Below are 13,907 nucleotides of genomic sequence, written 5' to 3' on the forward strand. Positions count from 1 at the left end.
GCATTCATAATCTATGGTATTCATTTGTCATTATACACTACTTTACATTCTTGTTTAAATGTAACATTAATGAATGTCATCTCATACTCTATAAGTTTCTTGAGGGTAAATACTATTTCTCATATACTTCTTGTATCTCTGGGAACACAACAAATAATAAATATTCAGAGAAAAGAATGTAAAAATTAATTTTAAATTATTTTAAGTTTTATATTTATTTTAAATTAATTCAACAACTTCCTGGAAAAGTTTATTTTATACTTTAAAAAACTGAGGCAGGGGGCACTAGACTTTGCTCCCTGAGATCTGCAACTATATCACTCACACTCCTCTTCATATCTCCAGAGTTGAATACAGTGCCTAACACATGGAAAACACTAAAATATTTAACTAATTTTCATTTTCATTTCCAAAGTAAAAAATGGAACCCTGGAGTTCTATCCCAATCCTCCCAAGATAGTATTAGTACCTTGAAATGTTCTCTAATTTCCTATTTGTTCCATATTCTCCCTGAATAGACTACAAATACCACAAAGACAAAAGCTGTGCTAGCTCCTCTTTTAAAAGCTTGAAAAGCAATTATCAAAGTGCTGAGTACATACATGCATAGTAGGTAGGCAATATTCTTGTCAAATTTCTTAAAAGCAATGTAAGGGTAGCTCATATACTTCTCTGCCCAGTGTAAAAACATGTTAGTTACTCTTCCTACTGGGAAGATTTATTTTTCATCATCTTTGGCACAAATTCTAGAATGCTATCTGCCAGGTCCCATGCCCCAATAAATATGCATCCACAAGCAATTATGGAGATAGATAGCTTATGGGGAGGGGGCACTCTTTGGTCAGGTCCCAATGCTAACCTGTGGTTAGGGGGAAAGGAGAGTGGGGGGAGGGGTATGGCCCTGTGATTAATCACTGCCCACTCTGCTTAGGGGTATTTATCACAGCCCGCTGTCAGGTAAATCACTGGAAAAACACCTCTTCAGTAATTAATGTGAAGTGACGGATGGACAGCCCCTGGGCCCATTAATCAGGAACATCAGCAGCCTACAGAGATTATGAATGTCAGGATGCATAAACTGCCGGTGGATCAATAGGCCCAGGAATTCATCCAAGGCTCTCATTTCCGAAGCCATCTCCGGTACATTAGGCTCCCTCAACCCCTCCCCCAATCTGAAGTGAAAAGCAAGGCTTCAGAACAAAGAGCAGGAACTGAGGTCTGAAGTGACCATTGTGAACTGAGGTCTGAAGTGACCATTGTAAGACAACAGTGGAGGAAGCTGGCCATGGCTAGGGAAGGTACCAAGATAGGCAACAGGAGCACAAAGAGCTATACCAAACAAGAGGCCCTCTCAGAAGGCTCAATGTTCCTGCTAAAGAACCAGGAAGACACAGTTAACATTCAATTATTCAGAGCCCAATTATCTACTTTAGGGATCATCCAGCTTCTTGCTTCTAATTTTTTACCCACTTCCCTATCCACATTTTCTCTTCTTTCATATTAGCACCACTAACACAAAAAAGAGAATAAAAGAATGAAAATTCAATTTTTGCTACCTGACAATCTAGCTAAAAACTTTCATTTAAGAGGAAAAAGAAGAATTTGTATAAAACAAAATCACTGAATTATCTTTGAATTTAATCTAACCTCATCCCTCATTATCATAATGAATGAGGATCTGCCAGCAGAAGTACCCACAATGTTACAACAAAAAAATGCTCCATCAAAAGGGTCTGCTCAACTTGTAAAACAACTTGGAGCTGAAAGAGAATTGCTGTCTACTCATCATTTCAAGTTTAGTCAAATTTCATATGGGAAGTAAGGCTGGGCTATGGCCTCATATTGAATACATTCTTGGCTGGCAGTGACGGGAAGGAGACTGCACTTGCCACATCCCGCCAAACCCCAGTGCTGTGCTTTGTGGTCAGACTCGGGCCAGGGCTGCAATTGTTGGTTAGAAAGTATCTCAGAGTTACGGCTGCCTGTTCTGCTAAATCTCATTTTATCCTACTGATGGATGGATGGACAGATGGCTGCTTGGTGAAAGCAGCATTATCAGCCAGCTTCTATGGAGCCTCTGAATGATGGATAGCCCTCTTTCTACTTTCTCCAAACCACCATCGATCCAAGCCATATTTCAGCGGTCAGAAGCCCAGCAATATTAAGACACACAATCAAGTTAAGTTACTTGCAGTATAAACCTCTAGAACAGAAATCCTAACACCTCTGCTTTGCTGTCATGAATTAGGCTAAAAATGTTACAGTTTCATTCTTTTTAGGGCCTATCCCAAAGAATTCCAACAGCTCAAAGCCCACAGGGAACAGCTGGGCTCCATTTCTAGCAGCACTTGAAATGCTAGCTTGCCTGCCAAATTTTTTACTAGCCAATTCATTTCTGCAAAATGAACTCTGCAGTAGTAGTGAACAGATCTGTGAATATGTGTACCCAGTAGAATATGAAGCTATTAGAATCATCAAACCACCTACAGTTTGTCAGTGATATAATCACTAGCCTCAAACGTGTGTGGAGCCTTAGATATACCAAGTAGACCTTGTCTACCAAAATCAAGAAGCAGGACAGATTATCTTTTATGCATAATCCTAAAATGCTGTTTCTACCCAGTCTGCTTGACTGGCTTCTGCTCTCTTGTGCACTTATCAAATTGTAAGTACTAATCCTTGTCTTCTTTCACAGAACACTTCTGTGTTCATTTGCTCTGCCACATTCTAGACACTAATCTCAGCTTGTCTATCTATTTAGACTCCATGTCTTTCCTTACTCCTTCCATGTTATCCTGAGCTCTTAGACAGCAACTCAGACTTGTATGTATAACTGTGCTCTGTATCAGTTATCTCCAATGGTGTGGCTGGAAGAAATGGACTCTGACCTCTAGCTTTGTGACAGATTCCAAGAACCCACAAGCCCTCTTTTTCTACGCTCAGTTATCTCCAAATGACTCCTTCTCTAAATGTTTCACTATCAACTATACCCCAGATCAGCTTGGCCTGGCTCCTAGTCTTGGCTCCTCTTGAATGAATTGCTGCCATCCTGAGCCTACGCTCACAGAGAATTTGCGTGTATTTGTGGGGTTAGAAAAATGCCTCGATGGAGTGGCAACTGTCTTTTTTCTTCCTGTTACAGTAGTTTAATACTTTAATATTTATGCCTTAACAATGTCTATAGCTGTTTCTATCAAAAAAGAAATCATAAGCTATTTATAAAAGAAACTACCTTATTAAAGTGTTGTATCAAGAATAGCACTGCCCTTCACATAAACATTAAAGAATTTTTAGAATCTTAGATTACTGAAAGGGATCATATAGCTCAGAATTCAACATCCTAATTTTTCAAATAAGAACACTGAAGATCCAAGGTTGTAATGTCCATGGTTACATAGATATTAAGTGGCAAAGCAAGATCGGAACCTACGTTACAATTGTAAGTGCTCATTCTACTTTATTTCTCAGACATTTCATTTTCGTCCTTGGGACTTTAGAGAAAATGAGGGTAATGAGGGTTGAATGTTGTGTGTGGGCCTGTTTTGGGGAAGGAAGGTGGCCACAAATAATTAAATTTGGCCACCTACACTGTTGTGCTTCCCATCAAAGTTGTCCATGAGTCATGGGAGAACCATTCACTACACCTGACAACTAGAAACTTACTATTCTCTTCTCCTTTCTGTATTTGCCCCAGTCTTATCCAAAATGTTGAAAAGAAAAATTCAGAAAGATACTGAATGCAAGTAGAATCAGAGAGCAAAAGGCTCTATGACTTAATCATTAAATGGATAGAGGAACAACGTGTCCTCTTCATTGCAAAGAATGCCACATTCCAGTCAAATACAGAGTACAAGTTGACCGACTGGACTTCACCCTCTGGTGGCCAAAATGTGTCACTACTGCATTTCCTAATTTCCAAGTTACCTCCCTAAAGATCTTACAACCTTATAGCAGAAAAGGACCTTCAAAAATCATGTTATACGACCTCCTCATCTTAAAAATGAGAAAACTGGTGAGGAATTTGTTTAAGACTTACAACTATTTGTGTGGGAACTAAGACCAGAAGAACCCAGATCATCTATCAACTAAACTAGCAGCTTTATCACCATCATAGTCGCATCATCAGTTTTCCAACAATATATGCTCAGGATACATGCTGAACAAAGTTTAATCAGGAAGTTAATTGTGCTCCAAAAATAATCATATAATGCACATCAAATCCAAATATATTATCCACATTAAAGCTCAACTCCATTAGTATAAATGATCAGGATGACTTTTCCATCCCATTCTCCCCAAAAATGTGCCTGGTACACTGGATGAGAATTCTACTACGACTATTTTTACCATTAGAAAAAACATTTCTCCTAATAATTTCAAAAATAGGCACTTAAAAAAAAACAGCTTGTGTCAGGTGAGTAATAAAGGAATGACAATTAAAAAAAAAAAAAAAAGACATGGGGTCTCATTCTGTCGCCAGGCTGCAGTGCAGTGGTGTGAACACAGCTCACTGCAGCCTCAAACTCCTGGACTCAACTGGTCCTCCAGCTAATTTTTTATTTTTTAAGAGACAGGTCTTGCTATATCTCCCAGGCTAGTCTCAAACTCCTGGTCTCAAGTAATCCTCCCGCCTCAGTCTTATTTTATTTCTATATACTCCCTACGTTCATATAAAGGCTGTTTTATTTGTATTAACCAAATATATTTTAGAATAATCAATTTTTATACTCATTTGCAATGCTATCTTAAACCAACACGAAGATCCCTACCTTTCATTTTAAAAAGTCTTTTTATACGGTTTCTATTTGGTTAAGAAAGAATTATTAAGCCATGCTTAAGAGAACAATGACATATTTTCCAAAATCTGCTGCTCCGAACCATGTCTAATTATGTTTTCTGTTTCATTAAGGTTTTGGCAAAAAGGGAAGTAGTGGTAGAGTAGTACCAGTAGTAGAAGTACAGGAAGACAAACAAAGAAATTAATCAGCTACCATTTAATGAGCGCTTACTATGTGGCAGGGATTGTGCTAAATGTTATATATATTATCTCATTTGATTCCAACTACAATATTATAAGATAGCCATTATTATCCCGATTTTACAGATGAGAAGCCTGAAGGTTAAATAACTCAAGATGACACAGTTCTTAAGTGTTGGTTAGGACTTCAAAGTCCCTGAACTAGACTAGCTCATATTTGGCAGGATCATGTGTCTCACAATAATGTATTAATTTCATGAATATTCACAATTTGCTTAGAATCTCTGTAAACGCAAAGCAACCAAAGACAGTTCAAAGATTGCTGCAGTAAAATGAGAAAACCAACTAAGAACTTAAAGACTTTCACGGCATGCCTATTTCCAATAACCTTCCAGACTTAAAAGTGCTGACAGTAATAATTCACTATTGTCTCTGAAGCTTCCTCATTCACCTTGCCTAACCCTCAAAGCCATATGGTGAAGAACCTCACCAGGTGTCAGGAGAGAAACTCCCTCTCTTCTATTCCCCATAAGAATAATCTCTATACTTCTTCCTACCAACTCCTCCAAGCATTTGAAAACACTATCCTTCTCTACCTCCCTTTGTCCAGAGGCACATTTGAACATGGGAACAACTACCATTGAAACCAATAACAGTTCTTGCACTACAAGAAGCTTCAAAGTAGAATGTCCAGTACATTTTTCAAATCTTTACTCTAAAACAGAAGAAACTTGCACATCAAATACCAACTACAGATGATTTTTTTCAGATGCAATCTTAAACAGAATAGTTACAGTAGTTTAATATTAGTCTGCCTTGGACATTTATAGCCTTTGCCTCTCTGCACACAGTTACACAAAGAATATAGCTTATGCAATTGAAGAAACATTTCATGAAAAAACTGAGTAACAAGACAATAAAAGATACAACACACAAGATTCCAGTAGGATCTTGGGGGTCCCAAAATATGTAAACAAATTATGGCATGAAAAAGTTTTTCTCACAATGTAATACAATTTATGCCCCCAACTTATTTTACACTCCACTGGGTAGAGTCGCCATGCATCAGCACCAACTGATTTCACGCTTTACAGGCTGGGAAGCAGTCCGCAGTTTAGTCTCTTTCACACTCCACTGACATGGTAACCCTATGGCTCACCAACTTAACTGCTCCAAGTTTAATGTTAGCAGCTATTAGCGAGCATCTCAAAAGGCAGATCAAAGCTTCAATATAACTGAACAACAGCAATATAATATGTAATAGAAAGGTAGAGAGAAAAGTTTGCTACCTTCCTTGCATATATAACTGATAGTAGGGGCCAGGGAGAGAAGGAAAGAGACACTCTCCTAAAACTTCTTTCCCTCACTATACATCTGGAGCTTGGTCTGTTTCTATAGTTATTTGAAATTAGTTCCTCTCCTGGTCTATTCTGGTTTAAACTGATATACATTATCATTGACAACAAAGGAGCTCAAATGGATAAGGCTTTGAAGGCTGTACTTCAACCCTGACATACATTAAACTTGATTTCTTTTTCCTCTAGTATTCAGAGAGTACAGCTAATAAACCACTGAGTAAATATTGAAAACAGAGGCCACTAGACTTAATCTGAGCTAAGCGTCTTATATATATAATCTCATTTGATTACAACTACAATACTAAGAGGTAGCTATTATTTTCCCAACTTTACAGATGAGAAATCTGAAACTTAAGTTACTTATGATCACATGGCTTCAAAGTGTTCATAAGGATTTCAAAGTCCCTGTACTTAACTACCACACTATCAGACTACAACACATAACTTCTAAAAATTGTGATGGGGCAAAACAAAGCATAGCAGAGAATAGTTTCATTTTAAAAACACCAAAATGCAATAGCAACAACAATGAATAATTGTAAATGAGGTAGAATCTGTATATTAGAGATATAGTTACAGCTCTATATCTATCTCCTCTTTCCTTATAGCTATGCCAGCAAGTGTGAAAGCCAAATGTGCCTGGTAAGAAACTGAGAAACCAAAAGAAGCAAGATTCACTTCAAAGCAAGCAAAGAAAGAATTAGCAAGTTACTAAATTTAAGAGTTTCTCTTCTATGCAGTTTCAAAGTTTACTAATTAGAGTTTCAAAAATAAGAATTATTTTAGAATACAATGACATCTTCAAAGCAAATGTTACTTTAAGGATAAGAAAGCCTATACAGAGGGCTACAGAAAGCTTCTAAGGAAAAATAATATACTGAATGAACATGGCTCAGGTACTTAAATTGCATTAATCTATTACCCTTATGATACAAAAGAAAGATAAATGCTAAAGATAGGTGTAAGCTAACAATAGGTAATGGCATTTTCTTACCAAACAAATATGTATTAAGTGCACATACTGTACTAAGATCTCTGCTGGGGTAGTGGAGATTATAAAATAGGACAACAACAACATGGTTTGAAACATGAATAAAAATGTAGCTTCCCCCTTAAAATGTCTGTACCTATTTGGAAAGATTTTTTTTTTTAAGTTATTTTAAGGGAGTAATGCTGCAATTGCCAAATAAAGAGAAAAGCAGTAAATGATAGAAACCCAGAGGAGAGAGTTATCTATCACTAAGGGCCTGGAATGGTTGAGGAAAATGTCATTAAGTGGGTGGAACTGGAGCTAGGCCTTCAGAAGCAGATATTCATACAAAGAATTGAGGGAAGACATTCCAAGGGGAAGGAAAAGACTGAATATGTGAAGAAGCAAAAAGTCAGAAAATGTTATACTGATAGCTATAAAAACTAGCTATCTTAGTCAGTTTGGGCTGCTATAACAAGTACCATAGACTGGGTGGCTTATAAACAACAGAATTTTCTCATAGCTCAGATAGCTGAAAGTTGAAGATCAGGGTGCTAGAGCTGAATTCTGGTGAGGGTCCTCTTCCAGGATGCACTTAAGCTGACGTTTCAGTGTATCCTAACATGGCGGAAAGAGAGCAAGCTAGCTCTCTGCCCTCTTTCTTACAAGGACACCAATCTCATTCATGAGAGCTCCACCCTCATGACCAAATTACTGCCCAAAAGCTCCACCTGCAAATACCATCACATTAGGGATTAGATTCCAACATATGAATTTATGGAGAACACAAACATTCAGACTATGACACTAGTCTAGCTAGAGACAAAGGTTTCTTGTAGGAAAGCTGTGGAAGATTCCACCAGAAAGACTGTACTAGGTTTAAGAATTTAATACCCTAGACAGTGGAGAATCAAGTCTTGACCCTACAGACAATTCCTTAGAAGTAATACAACAGAGTGTCCCAAAAGTCACCATATATCGGGAAAATACGAAATTGTAACTAAATGTACCTTGATTTAAATATGTATCAATGTTGTAGAGGAGATAAGACAGCAAGCAATCTTAAAACTGATAATTCTCATATGCTTATTTAATGCAAGAATAGTATCAATGACCAAGCAGTAATATATTTAACCTAAAAACAGAAACAGAATCAGCGGGAGGAATGGACTCCAAAACAATGTGCCCCAAGTCTAATCCTATACTCAGAATTAGACATTATGCCTAGGGAAGCAATCAAATACATTTACTTTGTATAACCATTCTCATACTCAAGGAAAGAACTGAACCATAATTTGCCACACATTAAATTCGACTCCACAATCCAAATAATACCCAGAAATTCCTGCCTTGATGTCTGACAAAGATTGCTATAGTTGGCCATGTTACTTCTTAAACAATACCAGCTAGCAGGTGGTATGTGTATGTGTATCAAATGAAACAAACAAATAACCAGACATACATTTGTCTGAGATAAAGGCCCAGCCATTTTGGATCTAGATATGGTAATAGCTTTATTACCACTGCAACAATTCCTGGAAAAGATAAGCCCCGTCCTCATTACCCTAACCTTTATAGTTTCATGTCCTGGCATGAAGTGGTACTTCTAGTCTCTTCAAAATTTTTAATTCCATCCAATCCATATTTTCATCAACAGAACATCTAATCTTACAGTGTTGATGACAGAATGAAATAATAACACCTTGAAAGGAAAAGTGAAATACACATTTCCACCCCACCAAAACCCCCTACACTCTGTTTATTTCAGTCATATTAGCAGAGTCTAACAACTAGGAAAGCTTCCATTCAAACTGCCCAGAAAAACTAAGAGCTGCTCTGTTCTTCTCTCATTTTTGCCCCTCCCCATCTCCTCTATAACTTACACACAACCACCTCACTCCGCTGTCCATCTTTCCCAACTGCTGCCCAACAATTCACAGGCTGTCACAGATTGTCAGCACTGCGTTTGGGGACTTCAGAAGTACTCTTGTGGGACAGCACAGTGTGTTAGCACAGCATTTTCCAGGACACAATGTCACTCTTTATAGCCAGCTGCAAATTAGTTTCTTGTTAAGAAAAAAAATAATACTCCTAATAAGACAGGTACAAGGAGATTTTAAATAACCAAGATTAAAACTCACTTTGATTTGCTCTGAGATCTAGGCCTTTTCAGTCATGGACAGTGAAATCTCATGCCTCTAATCATATGAGCCATGCAAAATACCTAGAAACATCTGAAAACAGCTTTCTGATGCAAACAAAAGCAAAAAGACTACCAAGAACATATCAAAGGAGAATCTTATCTCCCCCTTTTTCTGTGCCTATGGCTCCTCTTCCTTGGATTCTATTTGAGAACACTTTGTTTAAAGTCAGCTCTCAACATCAACATTTATTTCTCACTATGTTTAGCTATGTAAAACCATTTAAAAGAAAATTCTGCAAATCACCAGGATCATGTCATAGTTTCCATGCAATTTTTGCCATGTGCTTCACAAGAGTACAATTATCTTCAGCTGCTGCAACCAACCCTCTGGTTACCACTAAAGCCTTTACCCTGCACATCAGCTTCCCAGTTGCCACTGGCTACACATGAGAGTCAAAAGCTGGACTATACTAAAAAGATCATCAGAGAACATGGGTAAGAAAATTTCTCATAAAATAGCAGGTCATATCAACTTACTAAGTCTTCTTTGGAAAAAAAAAATTTAGTTGACAAATACCTATAGAGTAATATTAAAAAAATTAAAATCAGTTATCTATTTTTCATTTCCAAATTCTTTAATAACAGTATTCATTCTGCTTTATTTTACTTTACGGATGATTTAGATGAGACCTATTCTTTCTAAACCAGTTAATCAAACCCCTTACAATAACACTGCATCTTTGCTACTCCTATATGAATTACAGGGAAGCTAGAGCTTGAAAAGAAGGTGGTTAATTCTCAGTTGTTACAGAGGAAAGTGACTGAACAAAGCTAGTAATCTAACTTTGAAAACTAATCTCAATATTTAACCAGCCCCTATTGTCCTCTCCACAACAAACACCAAAATTAAGATAGTGAATAGAAGGAAAAAAATTTTCAAAAGACCCTAATTTTCTTTCAGGAAATTGTCACTTTCAAACTTGTTTAACGTGAGAAATACAAAATAAAGTGACACTGAAGTATCAAGATATAAGCAAACAAATATTTACTATAAATAAACAATATTTCTATAAAATAGGTATAAGTATGGGCAACTTACCACATAAATGACATTTATTTTTTGAATAAAATTCTACAACATGCAGATAGATTATGTCTGAAGGCAAATTATACAAAGTTCCCTTCTGACAGCAGCCTCACCTAGAAAATAATAACAATAAAAGTTATTTTTATAAAAAATACACAGTTATTTCTTTGACATCTGTCTAGGCACTCAACTTTCATTATCTCATTTTGTAAATACTAAGAGTTTAACACAGTGATTTGCCATAGAATGTACAATGAAAACACACACACACAAAAAAAATACTTTTTAGAAGTTCAAACAATAAGGAAATGCCATCTTCTGTCATTCTTAGGCTTCTGAGGACTTGTCTAAGGGGACAAAAACACCTACTGTCAACAAAAAGAGATAAGAAAAAAATAATCAAAAACACAGAAAGATGTTCAAATTCTAGTCATTATTATAGTTCTAACACATAGGACAGCTTATGAAACTTGGTGGATGCTCATTAAATATAAGCTGGCTGGCTAGTCAGCTGGATGGATCGACAAAAAATAAACCTCATCAGTTAGCAAAGAAATGCAAAATAAACATACTCTGTTTTGCCTACCAAACTGACAAAGACTTAAAAAGAGCAATAAGGTTCTATTTTGGTGAATGTCAACAGACTAGGGCTCAAACATGCTGTTGGTCGAAGTATTCATTTTATTAATATAGAAAACAGTTTAACAATATGTTTCATAAACTTTTATACATCATATGCCTTTGACAAAACAATTCTCCTTTGAAGAATTTATCACAAGGAAATAACTGGGCTTCTACAAGGATACTTATTTCAGAACTGTTTATAATAGTGAAAAATTATAAACAACTTGAATGTCCCTATACGAGCCAGGTTAAATAAATTATGGTACATTCATACTATAGAAAACTATGCAGACATTAAAAAGAAAGAATGATGTAGCTCCATAAATACTGGTATAAAGATCTACAAGACATATTATGAGTTGAAAAAATCGGAGAATTTAACAAGGAGTGTATAAAACCAATGTGAAGAAAATTGTAAAACATATCCTGAAAGACACAAAAATAGATTTGAGCAAATGAAAAGATATTCTTTGCTCTTGAATAGACAACTCAACACAATACAACATCATAAAGAAGTCAGTTCTCCCTAAATTAATTTATAAATTTAACATAATCCCAATAACAACACTAGCAACTTTTTTTATGGAGACAGACAAGCTGATAACAATAGAAAAATAAACATGTAAGAATAGTCAGGGGCCAGGTGCGGTGGCTCACGCCTGTAATCCTAGCACTCTGGGAGGCGGAGGTGGGAGGATAGCTCGAGGTCAGGAGTTTGAGATCAGCTTGAGCAAGAGCAAGACCCCATCTTTATTAAAAATAGAAAAGAAATGATCTGGACAGCTAAAAATATATATAGAAAGAAATTAGCCAGGCATGGTGGCACATGCCTGTAGTCCCAGCTACTCGGGAGGCTGAGGCAGAAGGATTGTTTAAGCCCAGGAGTTTGAAGTTGCTGTGAGCTTGACGCCATGGCACTCTAGTCCGGGCAACAGAGCGAGACTGTGTCTCAAAAAAAAAAAGAATAGTCAGGAAAACACAAAGCTAGCCCTTGATATATTATCAAGCCTCTTTAATTGAAACAGTGTAATAATGGTACAGGAATACAAAGTCCAGAAATAAACCAAACAGAAATTTCATATATGATAAAGGTGGTGGCAGGGCACAGTGGCTCACATCTATAATCCCAGCACTTTGGGAGGCCAAGGCAGGAGGATCACTTGAGGACAGGAACTTGAGACCAGCCTGGGCAATATAGCTGCAGAGACCCTGTCTCTACAAAAAATTTAAAAAATTAGCCAGGCATGGTGGTATGCCCCTGCAGTCCCAGCTACTTGGGAGAATGAGAGAGGAGGAATGCTTTAGCCCAGGAATTTGAGGCTGCAATGAACTGTGATTATGCCACTGCACTCCGGCCTGTGCAACAAAACCAGACCCCTATTCTCTTTAAAAAAAAAAAAAAGAAAAGAAAAGAAAAAAAGTTATAACATAAAATAAATTATGTTATGTGTATTTTACCACAAAAAATAATCATAAAAGGAAAAACAATAATAATGAGGTGATCAAAGATCGCACTATCAGTATTTCAAAATCTTGTGCCTCCTGACATGATGTCTTGAGAAGTAAGGTACTCCTTGTGGTACTCCTGTCAAAAATGAATAACCTGAATTCAATCATGAGAAAATATCAAATAAATACAAACTAGAGGCATTCTACAAAATAACTGGCCCTCACTTTTCAAAAATGTCAATGTCATGAAAAAACAGAGACTAAGGAACCGCTCCAGATTAAAGGAAAAGAGATGTGACAAGTGAATGCACTTCATAACCTGGAATTTTCTTTTGCTATAAAGCTGTGGTCCCCATCCAAGACCTGTTAGGGACTGGGCCACAGAGCTCTGCCACCATCCTCCGACCTCATCTGTGGAAAAATCGTCTTCCACGAAACTTGGGGGTGGGGGCGCACAGCAGGAGGTGAGCGGCTGGCAAGCGAGGGAAGCTTTGGCTTCCTGGCTCCCCATCACTGCATCACCACCTGAACTCCACCTCCCTCCTCCAAGCCTCTACTTCACCAACCCCCAACCCCCAATCCCACCCCATCCCCATCCCCATCCATGGAAAAATTATCTTCCATGAAACCGGTCCCTGGTGCCAAAAAGGTTGGGGACTGCTGCTATGAAGTACACTGTGACAATGGGTAAAATCTGAACAAATTTGTAGATTAGATAACAATATTAAATCAATCTTAATTTCCTGATTTTGACAACTGTATTGTGGCTATATAAAGTATGTTCTTGTTTTTAGAAAGTACACACTGAAGTAAAGTATTTAATGTTGTTTTTAGAAAGTGCACATTGAAGTAAAGTATTTAAGCATAAAGGAGAATAAGGTCTACATCTTACTCTCACAAGAAATACATATCTATATATTGAAAGACAAAGAACAAGAGAGAAAGGAAATGTAAAATGTTAATATTTGGGGTATATGGGTGAATTCTTGTACCATTCTTAGAACTTTTCTGCATTCTGAAATAATGTCAATATAAATTAACAGGAAAAAAAAGATGTTACCACAGTGCCTGGCACATAATCTACAATCAAATAAATGGCAGTTGTTAGATGTCATTAATGAAAATATAATTTCTAGAATTCTGTGCAAAAAGTTCTCTTGACTCAAGAGATACATATTTTTATAGTAGAAAAAAATGGGGCAAAGGAAAAAGATAATATATATAGTATGTCCCATTTAAACATATATATACAAATACCTATGTAAATGCAGAGAAAAAGACATTGTTCATAGCCATGG

The 13,907-nt window shown here is 36.9% G+C and overlaps 1 protein-coding gene across 4 annotated transcripts in view; it reads right to left on the bottom strand.

The window, feature by feature from the left end:
- The window catches only part of R3HCC1L (R3H domain and coiled-coil containing 1 like), a 75,322-nt gene that overhangs the window by 47,980 nt on the left and 13,435 nt on the right, over window positions 1-13,907 (bottom strand). For 2 of the 4 annotated variants that reach the window (XR_006739281.1, XM_045568689.1), the window contains exon 1: window positions 10,549-10,670. The exons of 1 other annotated variant lie outside the window; for it this stretch is intronic. The gene's annotated coding sequence lies outside the window, so the exon portion shown is untranslated. Of the gene's footprint in view, window positions 1-10,548; window positions 10,671-13,907 lie in introns of those variants that run through there. One more of the 4 variants, XM_045568690.1, reaches the window with a different exon arrangement.

The sequence above is a fragment of the Lemur catta genome, chromosome 14 (genome assembly GCF_020740605.2).
Source record: "Lemur catta isolate mLemCat1 chromosome 14, mLemCat1.pri, whole genome shotgun sequence".
NCBI lineage: Eukaryota > Metazoa > Chordata > Mammalia > Primates > Lemuridae > Lemur > Lemur catta.